The sequence below is a fragment of the Dysidea avara genome, chromosome 4 (assembly GCF_963678975.1).
Source record: "Dysidea avara chromosome 4, odDysAvar1.4, whole genome shotgun sequence".
NCBI lineage: Eukaryota > Metazoa > Porifera > Demospongiae > Dictyoceratida > Dysideidae > Dysidea > Dysidea avara.
This window is the reverse complement of record NC_089275.1, coordinates 42,056,425-42,077,310: the sequence shown is the minus strand read 5'-3', so window position 1 is coordinate 42,077,310 and position 20,886 is coordinate 42,056,425. Positions and strand designations below refer to the sequence as shown.

Below are 20,886 nucleotides of genomic sequence, written 5' to 3'. Positions count from 1 at the left end.
ATGTCTCACCTTGCCCCTTGCTGCAGTATGTAAACGTTAACCTAGCGAACGCCATCTCTCCCAATACCCTCTGTACAAAAGTTCCCACACTATTGGCCGCCATTTTGTGCTTTGACGTCATTGCGGATAAGGTCCATTAATGTTAAAATATTCTTACCCAGTCGAGTACCTAGTACACTTTAAGATAAGAACTTCACCACAGGAAAACTTTAAACTGATAATCTGTGTATAACGGCCATCTAATCAAAACACCGAATAATTTGGACAAGGGAGCATGTATTAAAATATTTGTGGTGCCTAATTGTCTGGGTTGCGTAATAGAGGCCATACCACCATGGGTAACCAGATACGTATGGTTGTGCTATATATGTAATAGTTGTAATACACCCATTCGGTTTGTATCTGATTTGTAAACACTCCACCCTCGGGCCACAGGCCCGAGGGTGGAGTGTTTACAAATCAGATACAAACCGAATGGGTGTATTCTCACTGATTTGTGGTATGGGGCGTACGCAGATCAAAAGGCGACCATTTGTAACGCAGAAGGAGCATGAACGCAAGGCTAATATTGGCTACCGCTGAGCACTGTGTACAAGGAACAATTTTACTCATTAATTACTGTCTTGATGGTTAGTTAATTCATTGTTAGCTAGTTTGAGAGCACGAGGCGCCATCATCGATGCCAATCACTCCAGTCATTGTACAGCTTCCAAATCATTTAGACAGGTGTAACTGAAGTGTCTGATATTCATTGTTGAGTGGTGCAGCGCTATAATAGTCTTGGTTAGCTTAATTTATTGGCGAACGAGCATGTGGTAGATTACCGGGCTCAGCCCAGTGGTTGTACTGCTTCCCATTCATTCAGACGAGTGCAGTGTTGTGTGTTCATTCGTTCCAGAGCGATTTACCTCCTTGTCAGTCCTGGACATTATTAGCCTTGCATTGTGACTTCCTGTGTTGGTCTGGTGTTTGGTTTCGTTTGAAGTCTTTGAACTAATTAGTGGCCAGACTGTGTGGCCAAAAGGAGGTACTTAGCCATGCTACAATTATTTGTAAATCGGTTTATAACTGATTTGTAACACTGGCTGCAGCCTTTGATTTGCCCACGCACCATACTACAAATAGCAAGTTACATCACTTCTGTTATCTAAATGTTAAGAATAATACATCATGCAGTAGCTACTGTAGCTAGTTTTATTTCACAGAATATACAATAATTGGACAGGTATAATCAGTATCAACTCTTTTAGGTACAGATTAATTGGATTTCAGTACAACTGAAAAATCCTTATTGGTACACCTCAGTAGCTAGCTACATCATCAGACACTTCTACTTCATTTCAAAAGCCATGCACCTACTGAAGATGTTTGGTATACAAATAATAAGAAATAGCACATGATTATACACTGTATTTCAGTATTATACTGTACAATAGAATATTCGATTATTCGTTCTTGACTAAAAACATCTGTTCTCTTTCATTTAGAATATTCGTTTTAGCCCTAGTTCATATAATCAGATAGTACATAAAATTAAACAACCATACACTCTAATAAAGCATACAATTGTTGACAAAATGCAGTCAATTGGGTGTTCAGATATTCAAGTGTTTGGTTAATGCTGCTCCTCCGCGCCAAAGGAGGGGGTCCCAACTCTACATATCAACAGGATTGGCCTCTGGTGCTGGTCGGCACTGGAAGTAAATACGTCACGATGATGGGCAGTAGTTAGTATATCTGGCATGCAATATCCTTACCCTGTGTCATGTACTGATGAATCACTCTATAGTACTAGCTATATCCTTGTTGGCTTGGGTGATGCCAAGCCCAATGGGGGGAACCCCCCCATCACCCAAGCCTGTGCGCCCCCCGCTCTTTGTGCTACCTAGCCACGACCCACGTACCGCATGTCGACACGCACGTCGTGTACGGACTTGATTAACCAACCATGCAACTGAATTGTTGTTCGACTTTCCAGACAAAATCCGATAATGAGTATGCCTACCAAACGCCCACTCGCCAAACTCTGTATTATTGATTAACTATCCAGTTAATATCAAAGAATGAACATGTCAACGTGACTATATCTCGGACTATACTGATCCATTATTATTTCTTTTTAATAATGAACGTTATAGCACTAATGTACCTATACAACAGCTAGCTACACAGCTACAGTATACAACAAATAGCTATACACAAGACCAGTAAAGGTTACATAGCTATGCCTCCATCACGTACGGAGTAATGTCCCAGCTACCACCTGAAGTGTACTCTGTGGCGTTCTAATGTAGAGAAGGTAAGCTGAACTCTCCCATCGTCCCAAAGTTCGGATCAGTGAGTCCTGAATTCTGACCTTTGCTGCTGTTGTAGCTGCGCCAATCCGAAAACTATGGCCAGCGTATGACGAAGCATCAACTCCCCCTGTGTTCAGAGCGACTCTTACTGCAGAGACAAAATGTTCCCGAGTCAAGCCCTTTCCATCGCTAAACTTGAAGAGGGGGCCCGGTCCTGCCCCTTGCAAGGCTAGGTAGTGCAGGATTGCGCTCACAGGGCATATATCCCTTGATGTTGCTCCGAGATACACCCTTACTCCTTGACGTAAAGGATCCATTTTGGATGCCTTGATGTTTACCTCCACATAGCTTGGCTTCACCCGGCTAACAACTCGGACGCCCTCCAGAGATAAATTAACTTGTGGGTCGTAGCTAGCATCTGATGATATTACAACCTCACCGCATCATAGGAAGCCGAAAAAGCACATGCACGCTGCAGCCCACAGCATTGCCCCATTCCTATCTGTCGAAGGAGACCATGACCTCCACATCACCTTCAATAGGTCCGGTGTTATCGGTAGCCTTGTTCTGGGTGGACCCCCAGTAACCCTATTGATACCCCTAATTATATATCCCAGCTGAGGCATATCGCTCATTCGTGGATCACGAAGTCCCATACTTATCTGGGCGTGCCTCACCGCTGCCATGCAGTTCTTGATTGTGCCCCCTTTCAGTCCTTCCTTAAACAAGTATGCTGCGAAAGGTGACAACAACTGTTCATTCACAGGAAACCGAAAGCTTACATGATACAAATTACAAAATGTTATAAAATGCTTACTCCCTGACTGATAGTTCCTGGATGTAGATGGGGCCAAACCGTTTATAAACAGCTGCTGAACCGTTGTGTCCAACTCACTGATCTCCAATCGATGTGTTGGTCCAGCAAGAGTGCTGCCAGACTCCTCGGAATGACAGTTTGACAGACTCTTCCAGCATTGCGGACCTGAGATAAGAACCAACTGATGTTATTTCTGGACATTGCATCTTCCCAAGTGTTCTGGACCCCCGATGTACTGTATGCACTGCTTGCAGTGTAAATTGAAAACGTGCCCTGGCAAAAAACAGGCATCTTAGCAGGTGCATCATCGGCGCTGCCTTGCTGTAGTCCGAGTTTACTACTGCGACTGTTCCCATGTTGTCACAATGTATGATCACATTTGACTCCTCCCAATGCCTTCCCCAGACAGCCGTTGCCAGTACAATCGGGAAGAGTTCCATCCACAGAATACTCTCCTCTACTGATTCTGCACCATCTGGGGTGCAGTTAGACCACCTCCACTGTAACCACTCCTCCTGCGATGGGGCTACAGCTCCACAGCCAAACGAACCTGACACGTCTATCCAGATGTGGTGCTCACGATGGCCCTGCTCAGTAGGGGTGATGATAGCTGTGCCATTCCAGGAACTCATAAACGTCATCCACCACATGAGGTCAGCCTTGAATTCCTCATTTAACCGGATGTGATAATATGACTTTCGAAAACCCGCTAAGAGTTCTATCAGGCAGCGGGTGAAGGTTTTCCCTGGCTTCACCACCTTGCTCGCATAGGCCAGTTGACCATGTAGACTTTCCAACTCCTTCTTTTGGCAGTCTGTTCTATCCAGACAACTGGCAACTGTCTGCTGTAACTCCCACAATTTTTCTTGGGGGAGCCTGAGCTCCAATGCTGCTGAGTCAATCTCAAGACCCAAAAAGGTTAAGCATGCCATGGGTCCCTCCAGTTTCTCCCATGCCACCGGAAGACCGAGGAAATCGAACATCTGGAGTAGTATGGCAAGAGCCACGGCACAATCATCGCACCCTGGGGGGCCAATTAGAAGAAAATCATCCAGGTAGTGAATGATAAACCTCACTCCCTGCTGTCGTATGATCCATGTCACCACATCTGCCACTGCTGTGAATGTCTTGGGGGCTGATCACAGCCCGAAGGGCAAGGCTGCATCTATGAAGAGTTTGCCATGCCAGATCATTCCCAGCAAATCACGGTCCGCTGGGTGCACTGGTATAGCCCTATATGCCTGGCGTATATCCACCTTAGCCATCAGCGAGCCTCTTCCCATAGCTGCCACCCCTTGGACAGCATCCTCCACACGAACATATACTAGAGAGCACCAAGGTATGCCAACCCCGTCATTAACACTTTTGCCCTCCAGAGAAGACAAATCCACAATTAGTCTCCACTTTCCCGGGGTGCTCTTTGGTACCACCCCAAATTGACTACGGTGAACATGGGAGAACTGACCTGGATCCAGAGGACCCAGTACCCTGCCTTCCCGACACTCTGACGCGAGGTACTCCGATATCACCTTCGGGTGTTCCTCCGCTGAAGGCATATTGAGCCTTGACGGGGCCTGCAGGGGTCTGCTCTGGTCGAAGCCCAGTCTGAAGCCATTTCTAATCCCATCAACCACATAGCTTCGGAACTGCTGATCTGGGTGCCGCCTTAGGAACCTGTCCCACTCCCACCAGTGTAAAGGAGTCACAACCCTGCACAGTTCCTGTGGAAGTCTCAATGGGCTCAACGGACGACAGGAGTCCAAGGCTTGTAAATCTTCCATGTACTGGTAGCCCTCTACGGAGACAATTAGGGGCTATTGACTCTATCCCATGCCCCAGTCTCTCACCAGACAACAGCCCACCAACTGCTCACTTGCTCTAACCTAAGCACATGCATTCAATGGATTAGCTACAGCATCAAATAACCAGGCTGGCAAACAACCACACTGGTAGCACAGTCCACAGTTGGATGAGGCCTCTTACCAGCTGGTGAGAGACTCCACTAGGTAATAATTCTGATTAAGCATTTAATAAAAACACACAGCGGTTGCTACATAGGAATAGAGCTGAGTTTGACCTGAATCACAACAAAATTATGACATAGTTCAATTAGACTGGAACCAACCACCTTGGTGGTGTGACCCTTGGCTGGCGGCCCGACAGAGTACTGCTGGGTGGTTTCCACCGCAGTTGCTGCATACATGTGTATGCCGACACTGCCGGAAATGACACTCCTGCCTGTTCCAGGCTCTGCACACTTGACCAGTTGGTTGTATCGGCTGGGAGGCCTGGGGGTGGCTAGCAGTCTGCCTTGACGACAGGGACTGAACCATTGCCTCCAAAGCCCGCAGATGACTCGAGCCCTCCTGCTCTGGATCTCCAAGCCCACAGTCTTCAGTTCTGTGTGTAGCTGCCAAGCACAGTTCGCAGCGATGGGCTTGCCTATGCAGACCATTGAAACAGATGTAGTGTAGGGTTCCATTGACCCTTGACCATGCTGTCACACCAGTCGCTGCTGCCTGCCTTCGGAACACTGTATCATAATTGACCCAACTTGTGCTACCAAAGTCCTGGCTAGCTCTAACAATCATGTACATATAGGCCATCAGTTCTGGTATCAGTGAAGGATCATGTGCTGCTCTGACACTCACATAGATTGTGAATGATTGCACCCAGGTAAAGACATCCAAAACCCTCCTGGGTCGCTGCCTCTCTGCCTGACTGTTCCATCTTCCTCTTTGGCTAGCCAATACTCAGGTATCAACTCGCATATCTCAATGAATTCCCCCGTCTGATTCATGCTGCAAGCGTCTCTGGTACTGGGGGAAAACCTTCTCCAACAGAAATCCCTCCGGCATATCCCATCGGCAACTCCCTGCTGAGGTTGCCCACTTGGCTACTACTGGCAAGGCCAGTAGCTGCATTGTTGTCTGGTGTCACGGTCACAATATCTCCAGCTTCTGACCCATTCCGGGGGTTGTTGACCAGCTGCACATGCTGAAGTGTAGACGGGGGCAGTACTCCTAAACAGAGACATGCGACAGTAGGAACCGGGTAGAACTTGACATATCAGCTGTACGACAGCTGTTGCACTCGGGCTAGTACACTTCTCCCTTGGAGAAACATCAGGCCTCGGGCCAAGTTATAAGGCAGGATCACCGAGGGGCACTACTAGTTGCTTGGCTGCTGGGGTACCTGCAGTTCACCAGGTGACCCCCGGGCCTCTAGTCATAAGGTAAGTACATAACGAAGTTGTACATAACGAAATGACAGGCCCCAGCTGCATGGTTGCAGTTGTACATAATCCCCACACCCTTCACCAGGGAGGACCCAAAAGCCTTGAGCCACCCCGTAGACGGCCAAACAAACTGATAGCAACCACGAACCCGCGGGTCTTCTTCGAATGCCCTTGAATGGGGGCCACGGCATAGCGTACCAGGCGAGTGATAACTACAGTGGTTAATGACGTCCCTCCCCGCTCACTGGGGCAGGGAGGGTTGAGTCATCCCGAAAGGGAGAAGGAAGGATATCTCACCTTGGGCAAGCAGTCCTGTTACTCCACCTCCTGATGACGGATGAAGGTTCCCCCACGCTTTCTTCATCAGCTCAGTAATGGTGTCTTGTAAATCGTCAACCCGCACTACATTCACCGCTTGAACACTACGTCCTTCCTGTGCCGGGTCCTGGGTGTGATCCTCAGGCCTTTCTGTGCCTTGCTTCTCCTGATTTGAACCGTTATCTGCCATCACACAAAACGCCAGTGAAAATCCTGCCTAAAACCACGAGGTAACTGATGCGCATGCACAAAAGCAGCTCCCCGTATACTATCATACCTGACGCCAACACCAGACTGTATCTAATCATCACGTGAGATAGTATAAACCGTCGCGTATTAACCTCGGTTAATCCTTTGTATTAACTGGCACTTAATCAGTGTTCAGATAATCAAGGTTCCACTGTAATTTCAAATGCAAATTGTAACATATCTTATACATTCTGGCTGGTTGTGGTACATTTAATGACACATTTTACATGTACCATAAATGTACATGTGGGAACAGTGCTTCCCATTTCTTTTAATGAAAATTGAGGCCAATATCAATATAGTGGGAGTTTAATGTTACCCACATTATGAAAAACACGCATCTAATTTTGCATCTTACAGCAATCAGATGGAAGCAATTTGTCACCTTTGCACCCTATGAGTTGAGTAGTGTTATAGTTAGGTTTAAGTCAAAAGTGCCTTTGGCCATGGTGCGACCTTAAATTATAAAAATAATTATGCAAGTTGTTACATAACTATTAATTTTTAATATAAAATAATTATTAATTTAGTGGCATTTTATACTGTCAACTAATTTATTCCTTCAGACAAGCAGAACTCAATAATGGCTACCACTGCACTTGATTTCTTTACTGTTAGATGATACTTTAGCCCAGAACATGTCTTTTGACACACTGCAGTAAGTTGAGCACTTTATAATTATGACAATGATCCCTACTAGGTTGTAAATTCCTAATGTTTCCTTACAATTGTAGTCACTGCAATACATACGTATGTACACCACCATGCAGTGCAATTACAGTACCCAGTGCTTACCTAATAGATGATTTTGATAGTAGTGACTTCTTGTGTTTCTTATTTTGTTTCTAATAGACAAACAAAATAATGACTAAATACAATCAGACGTGGGGCAAGCACTTAGCTCATACTTGGAGCACTTCGTCAAGCACCTGCGTAAGGGCTCAAGTACAAGAATAAGCACAAATATTTTAAAACAAAATAAAGCACTTATTGCTGAAACCATAATAATTTGAGTGAAACAAAAACTCTTATTATTTTCCATAAGTATTCAATCAATCCATTAAATTCGTATTAGTTAATGTTAATATGACTATCAGCCTGTATGGATTACTAATGTAGATACGTGCATTTCCATCTGTGAGCATCGTAATGTATTCTCAAGCACTTTATCAGTAGACTTCAACACGCTTATAAAAGCTTAAGACTACTTTCAAAGTAAGTATTTATGAGTACAAGTGTTTAAGTGCTTGCCCTATGTCTGAATAAAAATTGTATTCCGTACTTTAAAACTTAATATGGAAGAGCTGTAAGGAGCAACTCTTGGCCAAGGAGCAATTCTTGGCCAAGTACCATCTTCATCCTTCTGTTCTAAGAGTAATATCTGTTGGCACAATAACAATAATAACACAACACATGGATGTATGCCTGTACATATAAACTTGTATAGTTGTACAGTATATGATGTGGATAAAAGGGAATAGATAATATTTTCAGAATGCTAATTTATGCATAATTTCCTTTGATGTCTGGAGGCTTAATGAGGTTGCTATCTAGAATAGAAACCTGTGACAGATCACTAACTAATTAGTAAGTTGTTCACTACATTAAAATGGCAAGACCAATAATGAAATATCCTCACCATTAGCTTACTTTCTGTACTAGACAAGTGTCACTGGTGTTGATGCGCTAATGTCACAGTGTGGCACTGACACTATTGAAGGGTAAATCTTGATGCTAGCAGGAGCAGTTTGCAAATTTCTTTTAAACTTTCTTTATCTGCTTCACTCAGGAAAATTTTCTAAAACACTTACGTACGATGAGCCAACAAGGTTTGTACACAATTTAGAGCCCCTCAGACAATGTGGGCTTGACTATCCACACTATGTTTCCTTGGGTCTCTAAATAGCATGGAAACCGCCTTACTATAAGGCCAGGCAAAATACATTAGTAGTTTCTCACCAGCCACTTCCTCAATTTTGATGCAAGTGGGTAGCACATTTTACCACCTTTCTGAAACAGAAAGAAACATTTTCTGTATAGCTGAATGCTGATGCACGTAATCAGTTATAGCAGTAATGAAAGTAGAGGCGGCAGGGTGGATAGTGATGCGGGCAGGTGATGACAAACTATAAATCAACTTTACCTGGTCTAACATAGTTAAAATGTGCTGTCTATACTTTGTGGTAAAGTAATCATACAGTACGATACTACTGTATAGTAGAGACCACAAAGGTTTGGATGTGTCTCATGAAAAAACATCACCTAAAAACTTTTTTCTCCAAAAAACCAGCCTTACTGATGACAATGAGGCAGTATTGGTTAGGTAAAACAAAGCCCAAACAAGCTTTCACTTTCAACAAGTTGCTATGGAACATATATATTTTTTAATTATTAAACTGAATTTTCTAGTGACTGACTGACTGACTGACTGACTGACTGACTGACTGACTGACTGACTGACTGACTGACTGACTGACTGACTGACTGACTGACTGACTGACTGACAGGCGTAACTCGATAAAGACTAAGGCTAGCTACTATACGCACTTGATTTGACACATGCCTTTTTGGCATACCACAGTATGTACAATGCATTCTTCATGGACTTACCATGCAGTGTCCTCCTTTTGAGTCCCATTCATCTTTGCTGACAGCGAAAGGTGTTGACTAGGCAGTAGCGCATGTTGGCTTCTCTTCATAATGGAAATTATCTGTATTTTTCATAGTGGCTACTTTGCTTGCAGAAATGCTTTTTGAATAGTTCTTGATTTGTAATGCTGTGTAACGGGTTGAACATACATAGCTGACAACGAAGTATAAAGTATACTTCATTTTCAGACAATAATTGGTTGCTGGGGTGCGCGGTGCCATTTCTTTCTTTTGATGTGGTATGCATGGGTTCACCAGTCATAATAATTTTATTTTACAAAAAAAGTCCACAAACAATTACACAAAAAATTAGGAGTTGTTAACTAGAGTAGGGACCATACTATACATCCATAAAAAATACTGAAACAAGCTGGATAGTGCACGATATTAAATCACAGTAAAACAATAAGAAGTGTTATATCGCTACTGTGCATTTTCATTAAGCACAGTAGGGGTATAACATTTCTGACTGTTTTATTGTGATTTAACATCATGCACTACTCCAGCTTGTTTCAGTACTTTTATCAATACGCCATGGTGCCTATTCTAGTTGAACTTCCAAATTATTTGTGTACTTGTTATTTTATGGGAGACAAGATTGTTTGAAGGACTTTAAATTATCAGTCAACATGTCTTACAGTACCTTTCTATGAGGAGTAGCTATTATTGAACTAGTTGTGGGAGCAATAGTGTTCCACCTACAGTATCATATCAATGCCAGTGACATCAGTTTTGCACCAGAAAGTAAACTAGTAGAAGCTACTCATTTTTGGTGTTGCCCAGTTTCATTTGATCAATAGTAAACAACGACACACAAGATCATGGGTTATAACAAGTCAGTAGCTCTACTACAGGCTTCTGTCTTACACAGTAACTTGATATTAAAACTAGAGATCAACGGAAACATTTTAATGAAATTATCCAACAAAAATTATAAATGTCTGTCTGGCTCAGCATCAAAATTAGTACATGGCTCCTCTAACATTTTGATCAATATACATATATGTTACCAAACCTGAACCAGAGTCAAACAGTAATGCATGGGATTTTATATTCAAAATGCATGATATTGTAATAATTCCGTACACTCTACAACCAACAGTTACACCACATTACACTATTGACCCATACACATACACACACATTACACAAAACACACATATTACACACACATGCACACGCACACACTACACACAATAACACAGATACACTAAACCTCTAGCTTCACACCCACAATTAGATGACAGAGTTTAGTTTAGGATTTTGGAGTGTGTCATCTTGCAGTACTTCAGGTGTCTTATACAATCTTGATTGTAATTACAAAAATAAGTCGTTGTTGTTCTGGCTGATTCTGCATTTTGGGTCCCAAAAAGATTGGGCATCTCAAACAGTCAAAAAACTCAATAGCTAGCCTACACTTAATATTTTAGGAGATTCACCATCATTAGATTAAATGAACCAAGCTGGGAGAAATTGCCATATCAAACTCATGACCATTCATGCAATAGAAGAGTATCAAACCATCACCAGTAGCAATCTCTTAGGTGTTATGAATACTAACAGGCATATCCCTTTTACTAATTCTAACTCATGGCTGCAATTGTAGTGCTAGATCATCAGCAAACTGTGATTCCATTACTTATATACAACATTTAGCCAAAATTTGGTTCTCTGATCTCCAACTGATTTTCTCCTAATCTGAGATCTGAGACAATAAACATCAACATCAACACAGATAAACATTACAGCACTAAGGCCACATAAACTTAATTATTAGTTTCTCATCCCTCTGAACTCAAAATAGTAGTGCAAGAGGGCGGATTTTTATTTTATTTTTTACTAACTGAATAGCTGAATTAGCTAGCTAAAATGACCCAAAATGCAATTTTCTTAGACTGCGCTAGTAAAGGTACCAACTATAAAAGGTGCTAATTGGCCTCCCTTAGCCACCAGTGGTACAAACAATCCTTAATGAGGTAAGAAAAACAGTGATGCAGGCGCGGATGAGAAACTAATAATTTAGTTTATGTGGCCTAAAATAATGAATGTATAAACAGTTAAGGGTGCATCCTTGCTGCAGGAAACTTTTATTAATTAATTAATTTATTTATTATCATTTTTTTCAAAAGACTGGGTTTTACAAAAGGTCAAGCCTGCAAACGTACTCCCCACAAACACATAGATACAGTAGCACAAGACATTACAAAAACAATGAAACTACTTGGACTACTGTACAAGGACAAAACAACAGGATTGTACAAAACAAAATAAACACCTTAATACGAATACACAACAAAAAAAATCAGAAAAGAAAATGACAGAGGGTTTAACAGAATAAGTGTGACTTCTTAATCTGCAAAATGGCGTGAGGTATGGTGTTCCACAAAAATGGGCTGTTGACAAAGAAAGAATAGTGGAAAAACTTAATAAAAGAAGCAACAGGCTGAATAGATAGAAGGTGTGATCTTGTAGAAACTTGAGACAACTGAAAAAAGGTAACAAGATCCTGTGGTGAAGACTATTATGAATATAACAAATGGAGAAATAGCTATGACGTTGTTGGATAGAAAGCCAGTTCAACTTTTATCTAAAAGATTCAGACAAATGCACTATCAAACCCTAACTTCAGTCTGCATATCTTCATGAAAGGACCTAACAATCTTCAAGGAAGTTCTTCAAGATTTTCCACTACTAGTAAGCCTTTTGTAAATCAACAAAGAGGGTAAACAGCAGTTCTTATTGTTCTTATGTTTTTTCCCAAACTACAAAAAAAATCATCCCTACCTTCCAGCGAGACACTTTCTGCAATGCACTAAAGCCTTTTGCGGTTAACTTGAGCAATAAATTTTACCAACTACGTACATCCAACCAGCTGATACCACACAGTTTACTATCCCTCCAAAGTCTAAACTAACCTGCACCATACACAGGGCAACTACACAACTACTACTCTGAAAGAATAGTAATCTTTCCATCAGTCGTACACCTCTTCAACTATGACAATGCCACCTCTAAAATTCTTGTGGTATAGATAAAAGCAGGCATCTATTGGATCACTTTCTCATTAAAATTACTCCGCTGGTTCACTAGCTAAGTAAAGTTCTGATGCCATCATTGCAACACCACAGATGGTCCATCTGTCAATTCCTACATCATCTTTCATAGGTATTCTACCTGCTGCAACCTCTTGACACACGGCATTTTCATTTTTTACAGTTTCCTCTATTTCCCTAGCCACTCTCAGAATTCAATCCTCTTTGCTCTATTTACTGTACTTACTTCTCAACCCTCCATTGTGCCAGCTTAAATGTGTACTCTGTTTCGAATTTGAACCAAATCTTCAGTTGTGTGCTACATTCTTTGTACTAATTCAGACCACTCTTGATTGCCCTTGTTTCCCATGACCAATAGACTCTTCAACAGTCCCCACAAACCAATATACCTGCCGATTATCTTCATTACATATGCACAGACCAGACCTACATGATTTATCATGTAAGACATTCTCACATAAGCATCCTTGTTAACATACAATACCAGCTTGTAAACTAGTAAAGAGCTTTTGAGCACTACTATGGTTGCACAAGTGCATGGAAACACAAGACTCAGTTCAGCACTGACTAACTAACAATCTGTCCAACAATTAGTCTCTCCCAACATCTTTACAGTAAATTAACTGATTATCACTATCACATGGGGCACCACACTACACAACACACACACGTCACACGTCACACGTCACACGTCACACGTCACACACACACACACACACACACACACACACACACACACACACACACAGTCACACACACATACACACCTTGATGAATAGAACATTAATATTATATAGTGATGTATCCATTGAGGTGAACAGTGTAAAGTCATCATAAATTTCAGAATACCACACACGACACTCCTTCTCTTCAGGAATAGAAAATGTTTTCTTCATCATCTTCATAACATCAGCTGGAACAATACATTACACAATACATTGTATGTACATACACAGCCATAAAACCTGAGCTAGCACAACAAACACTACTGATCGAACACAATGGGGAAAACACTACTTATAATCTAGCACAAACAGAACTATTAGAGGATCTCTCATTATTAATGGAACAATCATGCTAAAAAAGAGTTCATTACACAGTCCAGGTCAAATAAAATTGGACACATCCTTGGTGCTGCTTAAGATGTAGTAGAAGGTACATAGATGTGTTATTTGATAGTAAAGGGTATTGATTTATGCAGCTGTGTACTGTACACGTCTTGCAGTGTGTCAGATAGCAATGAAAGAAATGACCAATTTTGCTCTTCCATGAATCCATTTGTTTATTATATACTGCAAATCTTTGCAATGACTAAGTGCAATGCATTTGTGTGTGCTTCTATCACACAAAATTTCAAACACCTGTAATATGTGATGCGACAACCGATGCACGAGATTAAGAGCTAATATGAAGTAACTTGGTTGAATCATACCAGTTGCATCATTCACCAATCACATTGGTAAAAGGCATAGAGGATCACATTTTTCATACAGGCGTGTTGCAAAGATTTGGAAATCTTCAGTCAAGCACAAGGAAGTACGTAAGCTTACCTCAATGTTAGCAATATTTACATACTGGAACAATGAAATAAACAAAACATCATGAGTATTTTGTTAATGGTTATGCAATACTTACTGTGCTTTCAATGCTTATATGTACATACAATACAAAGCTAAGTTGCTAGTCATGCTTTGTGCTTTTATCAATTGTATTGTCCTCCAATTGTTGTATATGCCAATACATGCCGTGATAAATAAATAATGTGAACTGGGTCACCAAAATTCCAGCTTTCATGCTCAAAAAATAAAAACCATAACTGGATTGCTGCATCACCAATTTTTATCCTCTCTTTTGTCTAGTACTGACAATCTGGTTTAAACTACAAGTGGAGTATAAAGGTCGATCATCCAACACTGATAAAATGGTGGAAATAGAGTTTGTGAAGCCATTAGAGGAGGTTGGTGATGAGTAAATACACTTCTAAGTAAATGTTGTTTTTCACACTATTACTGTATATTTACTTTGGGAACACCTTTAGTAGCTGTACAGTTTGTTTTTATGGTTACTGTAATTATAGCACACTTAGTCTTGTAAGTTTTCATGTATTAGGTAATTCTTTTCTTTGTACAGCTTCAGGTGTAAAGTGTTAATATAACTATTACCTTTTGTATTGTTTTATTGTGCTTTGTACAAGTTGTTTGCTGTTTGTTAAGAGTTAGTTGCTTTGTTTAAACTGGTACCAAATCCCAACAGGTTATGGGTAAAAATTGTTAATTTAAAAATGAAGTAGGGATCTATGCAATAAAAAAGTAGTGAAACAAGAGATGGTTTTACAGCATAGCTCAGTGGGAAAGTCCCTACTTTGGCATTGAGCAAAATAATTGTTATAGCTATTGTGCCAAAGTAGGGACTTTCCCACTGAGCTATGCTGTAATACGTACCATCATTCATCTCTTGTTTCACTACTTTTCATTGCATAGATCCCTACTTCATTTAAAAAATTTAAAATACTACTTTGTTTAATTTTTTGCTGCAGCACAGCTAGTTACGATGTAACTTGTGACTGCTGTTCTATTAGAATATCATACATGACTGTTGTATTACAGTGACTGTTGTATTAGAGTACCGTAAACTCTGGTTATTAGACGCATACGGTTATTAAGCACATATGGAATACTTGTGCTAAACGCTTCCTGTTAAGCACATATAGTTGAAATCGCTCCTGGCACATGTCTATGCCTCGCCAGGCATGTGTCTAGTAAATAGGGTTGGGCGATATACCGGTATGACAGTAACAAGGCGATATTACAGTTGGCAATAACCAATACCGCCTTGTTTTTGAAAAACCGCCATTTATTGCAATATCATAGTGAGAATACAGCTGCAACTACACACTTACATGTGTTAACAACGCCATATTGTACTTGTCAATCAGTATTACAGCCTCCTTGTACTAGCAAACAAGCCTAACCCATGCACTACTACACAAAACGACTACATGCAAGGCGAGGCACGTGCACTGGATACATCACTTGTGTGATTGTGGGATAAAAATTCTGGCTTAACATTAGTAAATTATCTGCTAGCTATATACATAGATAGAACCTCCTTCAAAATTTATATGCACTCCATGCTCTATAAGTTTTTCCAAACTCCTAGCTAGCTGGTAAACAAAGTTCACCCATGCATTATACTGTGTAAACAGTTTTGAGTGTAGCTACTTGCTGTAATTCATTTCAATACCGTGATATTTGCAATAATTGTGATAATAAGCTCCACAATAACCGTGGGAGGAAATTTTCAATATCGCCCAACCCTACTAGTAAATACAACCCCCTGTATTAGCGATAACTGCACTTGACTTTTCAGGACTGTTGTTTCCTTGACTGAAGTTAGCTATTTGACTGAACACTGGTAACTAAAGTGGTGGGCATGAGTAATACTCTCCTAACAGAAACCTGTTACAATCACTTGACAGTCATTTATTAAGCGCATGTGCTGAACAAGCATAGTGTGTTTCTCAAATAATTCCTCCAAAAATTATAAGCGCATGTGTTTAATAACCGGAGATTACGGTATTTCTCAAGTCAGCCAAGAGGTATGCCATTAGCTAGACCAATATGGGGTAAGGTCATCTTGTTTACTGTTAAGTTAACAGCTAGATTGTTAAGAGGTGTGGTCTCCGTACTCCATGTACAGTACTTAGCTACACATACAATTATAGGTAAAAGAAAAAGAAAGTTTTAATGTTCAAACATATTTTATCGCTATAGTCCACCTAGATCTTTAAAAGATGGGCATGATCGCGAACCTATCACGAACAGGATCCCAATTGTGAACTTGCAGATATCTAGCCAACATATCTTATAGTAGTGCCAGGACTGAAGCACTTCTGAAATCCAGCTCTGAAATAATTCTGTGGCATCTATATATATTGCTGAAAGTAAGTGTTGATACGGAAAATTAATGCCTTGGTATGGTTTTGTTGGATGAAGAAGAAGACAAGCAGCCTGATTAAAGATAAAAGAAAAGACAAGGTGCAGAAGGTGTACACTCGTTGAAACCTCAAAGGCACATCCCACTGGTGAGTTTGTTATTGCGGCGTAAAATGTGGCCGTGCGCTGCTTTGTTTGGCCACTAGCCTTGCGACTGTGGTCTGTGAGACAAGCAGTGAGGCAGTGAGACTAAAATTCAAGTTTCAACGATTTAAAAAAATTCTATATCTGGCTACTTGTAAGTGTTTTGTTATATTTAATGCTGTTTTATATATCTAGTATTGGTACCTACCCTACGTGCAGGACCATCTCCACATTAAACATTTTAATTCCAGACCAAGCATTAAACACCAGCACTGTTCATGTAGCTATGTAGTGTGCACAGTGATGTCACATTTTTAAAGATAGGGTCCCCAATGAAAAAAATCGACTTTCTCCAAACACTTTCTTTACTACTGCAGGATACTGAGCTTGTTGTACTGATATTTGAACCACTACAAATCAGAAGCCGCGAGTCTTTTAGAATGAGAAATCGGCACATCATATTTTCACATATTTCGTGATTTTGCAGTACAAAACATGGAATTGTAAGTGCAGCTTCTTGCAAAGGACCGAGTCGAACTTTCTTATTAGCTGTATGTTATCTTAAGTTGTTGTGCTGTGCAAACATGCATAGTAATAGGTAAACGTCTAGCTGGGTGGCTTACAATGGCTTGTTTTTGTGTCTGCAAAATCATGAAAAATGTGTTTGAGTTACTCTGGCTCCTACCATGAGAGAAGCCAGATCTTCCTCACAGCATGGTCATGCAACTGGATATTCCCTCAGTCTATAATGCAAGTTTGAAAAGAATCCTAAACTGTATGCTATCTGGCTGGTGACGACGAAATATTACGGTGATATTACGAAAATGATGCAGCCCACTGCTTGTGCAACTGAAACTACTTTACTAATTATGGGTTAATTGCAACACTAACCACTTGTACTTTAAATATATCAAACCGGATGGCACAAAGCTGCAGCTGCTTTGGTGGCAGAGATCGCTGACATCCCAAATTGGCGATAAAATATTTCAGCATCACTAGCCAGATAGCATACATCCTTGGATTCCTTCCATCTTTGCAGTAAAGACTAAGTAAGCATCCAACCATGTCACCATGTGGTGAGGAAGATCTGGCTTCTCTTGTCATATATGACAGTGTGCTCAAAACAATTTTTTACGGTGCTGTTTTGAAGAAAGCAATCTTATGCAAGCAATACAGCCAGACATTTGTCAATAACTATGCATGTTTGGAGAGCATAGCAAGCCTAGATAACACCTAGCAAATAAAAAAGCTCGAACTATTTCTTTGACAGTAGCTAGAAAGCGGAGCTAGAAACTGACCAAGCTAGGCCTAGGTCAGTTTCTAGCTACTGTCAAAGAAATGGTTTGAGCTTTTTTATAGTGGGCATAAGCTAGTGGGCTAGTGTGCATAAGTTGAAGTTCTCTGCACTGACAATAGTGGTGAATACACCTCTACTAAGTTTGAAGAATTTCTAAAATCACAAGGGGTATGACACGAGCATACAATACCTAAGACACCTGAGCAAAATGGTGTTGCTGAAAGGTATAACAGAACACCTGTAGAACTGGTTTGCTCAATGTTAATTGATTCAAAGTCTCCTCACAAGTTTTGGGCTGTAGCTCTTTCCACGGCTGCTTTTTTTTAAAGAAACATAGGCCCAACTAAAGCAGTTGAAGGGATGACTCCCTATGAAGCTTGGATGAAAAAGAAACCCCAAGTAAATCACTTATGTGTTTTTGGGTGCAATGCATATTCACACATACCAAAAGATGAAAGGAAAAAGCTTGATATCAAAGCAAGAAAGTGCATTTTTCTGGGGTATGGTCAGGTGACCAAGAGTTACTGCCTTTATGACCCAATCGCATGCAAAGTGTTTCATAGCCGTGATGTCAAGTTCAATGAAGATGAATGAGAAATTGATCCTGAAACAGACAGTAACAGTGAACCTGTCTATCGTTTGGTATTGGACATTCCTAATGACTGTGAAGCACCCAGTGTAGACAAACCTGTTGAACAGCTCAGTGCTGAGCCACCTCTTAGAAGATCGGAATGAGAAAGAAGACCTCCAGATTTTTATGGAAACAGAGTGAATCTTAGCATCCAGAAGTTAGAAGTACCCACCACCATGGAATAAGCCACTACCTGTCCTGACAGGTCAGAGTGGACAGCAGCAATGGAAGCTGAGATGAAATCACTCTTTGACAATAAAGTGTGGGATCTTGTTGAGCTACCTGAGGAAAGAAAAGCTGTTGGAAGTAAATGGGTGTATATATAAGAAGAAGGGTAGTGCAAATGGTCAAGTCAAGAATTACGAAGCTAGGCTAAGGTTTTTCACAGAAATATGGTGCTGACTATGATGAAACATTTTACATCTTCTCAGAAAGTTTGACATGCAAGATTGCAAGCCAGTTAGTACACCAGTTGATATTGGTATGAAGCTTGTAAAGGCATCTGACAGTGAAGATTGTACTGATCAACAATGCTATCAATCTGCTATTGGAAGTTTGCTGTACTTATCAGTAAGCACTAGGCCAGATATCGCTTATGCTGTGATCACTTCGGCTTAGTTCTCATCAAAACCAACAAAACAACATTGGACTGTTTTGAAGTGTGTTGTGGGCTCTCAGTTTCGATTAATTTATTAATCGATAGTTTCGATTAATTTATTAATCGATTAATCATCGATTACTAAATCTGTTAATCGGTTAATCTATATGTAGTGAACACCATGAATATAGCATCAGCCACACTTAATCAATACTGTACACAGTATAGTAGTGATAGTCTGCGCACCACCCAGAATAACAATGTAGTGGTAAAAGGAGAGTTGAAGGAATGGCAGCATTTGATAGTTAGCTACAATTAGTAGTTAGCTGGCAACACTAGCAATCTTTGTCAGCACTTAGAAGCTGCAATGTGGCGTGTTTATGAGCTCAGGATCTGTCTTGGATGTGGTGAGCCAACTATAGGTATACTAGTAATATTTTGTAGCATTGAGAAAACAGAAGTGATGTAACTTTTGCTATAAAGCACAACAATATCATGGATTGCGTGACCGTTGTCAATAAGTTTGTTAGGTTAATCATATCACGTGAAAAGCAACCAATCAAAAGCCATTATAGACTGAGTTTAAAATTATAAGTTGGCTGATTCATGCATTCAGTTACTCATGCCTGTATCCTATTCAGTAGACTTGAGGTGGCAAATTGTTTGGCAATACATCATGTTGGCAAAGCCTGCTGATGAGGTAGCGCATATGCTATTCATCAGTGAAAGAACCGTCCATTGGTATGCTGAGAGATTTCTTGTAACAGGGCATGTCCATCCATTTGAAAGGCGTAATGGTTGTTATTGCAAGTTAAGTGATGATGATCAGCTATTATTACTTGAGCTGATTTCGTGCCATCCTGGGATATACCTAAGGGAGCTACAGGCAGAGTTGCAGAGAGTGCATGGAATTGTAGTGGATGTATCAACTATATGTCATACAATTAGAGAGTTGGGTTTGAGTTGTCAATGGATTACTCACATTGCATTGCAGCAATCAGAAGTGAAATGAGTTGAATATGTGGCTGAGATGTCAGTATTTGACCCTTCAACGATAGTATGGATTGATGAAACTGGGTGCAACCGGAGAAATGCACTTCGTTGCTTTGGATATGGGATTAGAGGACTACCACTGACTACCAGCTGCAGCTGAGAGGTGTGTGATATTCTGCCATTGGAATATTGTCAATGGAAGGTATTCAGGATGTGTACATTACGGAGGGAACAGTAAATGGTGATGTTTTTCTGGAGCTCATATATACACAGTTGCTGCCTATCCTTAGACCTTTTAATGGAAGAAGCGTAAATTCCATGATGGTGATGAATAATGCATCAATTCATCATGTTGATGATGTTGTTGATGCCATCTGGCAGCATAGGAGCTTTAATTGGTAAGATTTCTCCTACCATACTCACCAGACTATAACCCCACAGAATGTGTCTTCGGTGAGGTGAAACAGTACATGCAGGCCAATGATTTGCTACTGGATACATCACTCTCCATACCCACCATGCTACTGATGGCATTCCAGTCTGTATCAGTTGAGAATTGTAGAAAATACATAACATACTCAGGGTACAAGTAGCCAGTACATACTGTGACACACTAAACTAACAAAACAATTTCAAAGTTTAAAATCATCATGTGTAAAATGTTTTT

At 40.7% G+C, this 20,886-nt stretch overlaps 1 protein-coding gene across 1 annotated transcript in view; it reads right to left on the bottom strand.

Annotated features, from left to right (window-relative positions):
• The window catches only part of LOC136252200 (uncharacterized), a 39,492-nt gene extending 31,682 nt beyond the window's left edge, over positions 1–7,810 (bottom strand). The window contains exon 1 of the mRNA XM_066044591.1: positions 7,715–7,810. The gene's annotated coding sequence lies outside the window, so the exon portion shown is untranslated. The remainder of the gene's footprint in view (positions 1–7,714) is intronic.
• Positions 7,811–20,886: the final 13,076 nt, after the last annotated feature.